The sequence below is a fragment of the Elephantulus edwardii genome, unplaced genomic scaffold (genome assembly GCF_000299155.1).
Source record: "Elephantulus edwardii isolate Elephantulus edwardi_28Jun2011 unplaced genomic scaffold, EleEdw1.0 scaffold00002, whole genome shotgun sequence".
Taxonomy (NCBI): domain Eukaryota; kingdom Metazoa; phylum Chordata; class Mammalia; order Macroscelidea; family Macroscelididae; genus Elephantulus; species Elephantulus edwardii.
In genome coordinates, this window is record NW_006399752.1 from 43,096,841 (window position 1) to 43,100,745 (window position 3,905).

The window sequence follows — 3,905 nt, forward strand, 5'->3', positions numbered from 1 at the left end:
TTCTATATAACTATTGTCGTTTGTCTATGTTCATAAAGTTTCCAGAGGCATGTGGTTTAGGATGTGGATGCCACTCCTGACTCCAAACCTGAATCCACCAAACACTGTCCACGATGGGTAACCACTATAGCGTTTGACGCATCAGTGGGATAGAATTCAGCATTACAGCAACCCCCAGTTACTTCATTATAGCAATTTGACAGACCAGTGCAACTAACACCAGACCAGAGGGCCCTACCATCTCTTAAATACAAGACCCACCCACCAGATCCTAGTTGACTCTAAACCAAGAGGCTTCCAGCCCACAGCTCATTGTTAGCGAAATCTGGAAAATCTGATCAGCTCACACCAGATTGGGAACGGAAAAAGACCTCAACCAAACAGTCCACAACTAGCCCTCACCAAGCCAAGAGAAACCATCTTCCAGAATCCAACTAAAACTTAGAGTTTCAGTATCTGCACTGTTTTTGCAACAACAGGATGAAACCAGAATTCTCTTTGGAGGCAAGGATTTTTAAATTCCACCTCACATCCTTGGGTCGTGTTGTCAAGAGTTCTCAGTCCTTAGAGAAGAACATCGTGCTTGGAAGGGTCGAGGCGCAGGAGAGGAAGACCCTGAATGAGAACGATTGACCCAGTGAGTGTGGCAGTGGGGTCAGGTGTGCAGAGACAGTGAGGCTGGCTCAGGACAGGGCAGGGTTCAGAGCCATTGTTCATAGGGTCCCTGTGAGTCCCAGTCACCTCGATGAGACAAACAGCCAGGAATGAGACAGAGCAGAGAGCATAAAGCAGGGAGCCAACAGTTCTCAACTTAAGACCCCAAGTCAAGTTTCTCTGCTTATTTATTGATAATCAGGGGAAGCAAATCACAAAAGGAATTCCTTGTAAATGAGGCCTAATTTTTCCCTATTGTCAACCTCCTCCTCTAGCTCAGGAATTAACACTCCTTCTGTAGGGGGCCCCTACCTGACTCCTGTCTGCTGAGAATAAACAGCTCATTTTCTGGGATCTGCCACGAGAGAAATCCTAACTTATAAATCTGTAATTCCTTCAATCCCTGAACAAGGGTTTTCATATAATATTTGGTATAAAGGTTGGCTTCCCATAGATTAAAGTCACCCTCCTAAGTATATAATACTATATATTTTTTAAAAAAAGAACAACATTGCATACAGCTGAAAGCCTCTCTCCGACTGTGTTTAACCTCATTCCCTTCCCATCTCAACTTGTTCCCCATACATTCTTTCAGAGATTTGTAATGTGTAACCGGTAACCAATCTGACTCATAGGGAGGTGAGCCCACATATGCCAAAGCTGATCTCTGCTCCACTGGGTTGTCTATGGCTGATTTTTCAAAAGCTGATCACCACCCCTTCCTTTCTCATTGCCTCTGGGTGTAAACTAGCCGCCAACATTTCTGGTTAGCAGTTGAATATCTTAACCATTTCCACTGCTCAGGAACTTCTTGTAATGCATATTAGTCATTCACATTAAGTTGGAGTTGACTCACAGCTGATCTTTCACTGGATTTCTGAGGCTGTAAGTCTCATGGCAGGAGATTGTCCATCTCTTCCCCAAGGAGCTGCTAATGGAGGCATGGTCCAAGGGTTAGCAGGACAATTTGTAATAAATTCACAGGAAAAAAACCCCCATATATTTTCTCAAGTGGGCAAGCTCTAAAAAGCCCAAAACAAACAGAAAACTGGTTTACGTTTTTCTCCACTTTGTGAACTGTGATTTGTTTCTCCATCATCTCACAGTTCCTTAAGAGCAGGAACATTTTACCCAAAACAGTATGGTGAACTGTCGGCACCAAAACGTTCAATAAATGCTAACTGACTCCTTCTCTTGAACCCTGGAGCCCCTGCAGACTCCATCTCCTCATCTCCTGCTTTCTGCTATCCCGTCACTGAAGTCACTGACGGTCTCTTAGCAGCCAAACCCTGTCCGTCTCTTATAAACCTTCACTGATTTTTTTTAAATGTTATTATTTGTGTGTGTGAACTGTCAGATCGGATCTGACTGGTACAGGAGAAGAATGCCCCTCCTCCTCCAGCAGAGCATCTGGTGGATTCAAACTGCCCACCAGTGGGATTGCAGTGCAGCTTTTTGCCACGAGGCCACCACCAGAGCTCTCGCTCACTGCTCTCTTCTGGTGGCCAACTGTGAAATGCAAATCTTAAGTCTGTCCCATCTTGAGAAACTATAGTTCCTATGTTGTTCGTTGTATAGAGTCGGAACCAACCCACAGCTGACCCTCAGATGGGTTTTCAGAGGCACAGGAGGAGATATGCCCATTCTCCCATAGAGCAGCTGGTGGCCACGAACCAAGCGCCTTTGGGATTTCAACGCAGCCTCTTGCCACTAGGCCATCAGAGTTCCCTATACTACATCTACTGCCCTTAAAAGGTACACTTTTTCTTAATGTACCTTCTAGGTGCCACAGTCAACACTCTTGGCACTAGTAGCCAGGAAATCAAAAGACATATTGCCATGGGAAAGTCTGCTGTTAGGGACCTCTCCAAAGTAGTGAAGAGCAATGGTGTCTCTCTGGAGACTAAGGTGCATCTGATACAGGCCATGGTCTTTGCTATCACTTGTTATGTATCAGAGAGTTGGACAATGACTAAGGAGGATAGAAGGAGAATTGATGCCTTTGAGCTGTGGTGCTGGAGAAGGGTATTGAGGGTACCATAGACTGCTAGGAAAACAAACAGATTCATCTAGGAAAGGTTTAAACTGGGTGGCTCCTTAGAGGCAAGGATTCTGAAGCTCAGTCTAACATATTTTCGACTTGTCTTAAAGAGGGACCGGTCCTTTGAGAGGGACATCATGCTTGGGAGGGTGGAGGGATAGCACAGGAGGGGAAGACCCTCTATGAGGTGGATTGATTCAGTGACTGGGGTAATCGGGATGGGCATGTCAGAGACAGTGCGAGTGGCACAGGACAGAGCAGAGTTTAGGGCTGTTGTACGTAGGGGCGCTATGAGTTGCAAGCGACTTGACGGCACATAACAACAACAACAACAGCAACAGGTGCACCATCTGCTCCTGTGTCATGCTTTCAGCTTCATCATGCCTTACCGTCTACACATACCGCCCACCCCAAACTTTTCATTTCCATTTGATGTTTCCTTTTTTTAATTAATTTTTTTAAATTTTTATTTTATTATTTGTGTGTGTTTACCGTCAAATCAGATCTGACTGGTACAGGAGGAGATTGTCCCTCCTTTCCCAACAGAGCATCCGGTGGATTCGAACCATGCGCCTCTGTGATTGCAGTACAGCTTCTTGCCACAAGGTCACCAGAACTCCCTTGATGTTTCCTCTTTAGAGCCACAGCACCTTAGGTGCTATGAAGTCTGGACTCTTCAAAAGACTCTTCAAAGCCAGAGCACTGACACCACAACAAACTATTTGGATTTGAACTTTTTCAGGGCAAATTACCACTGATCTTGGACTTGTGTGTTTGTATTTTAAATCTCTCTGTTCCTGTCTCCCCTCATGTATAAAATACAGATAATGAGGACACCTAAGGAGCTCTGGTGGCCTAGTGGTAAGAAGCTGCGCTACAATGCCAAAGGCATGGGGTTGTGGGCAATCTCTTCCAGTGTGATTTACTGCCTCTGAAAACTCACTGGAAGGTCGGCTATGGTTCCGACTCAACACCAAACACCACGACCACCAAAGGTTGCACCCAAAGTCGTCATTATGTACAAAGCCTAGTTCAGAGTAAAAAACCAAACCGCAGCCACTGGCATGGAGTCGGTTCTGGGTCACAGGGACCCTCCTCCGCTGGTTTTATGAGGCCGCAAAACTTTACCGGAGGAGACTTACCATCTCTCTTTTAAGGTTTTTTAAAAAGTTATTATTATTATTATTTTTGTGTGTACCGGCAAATTGGA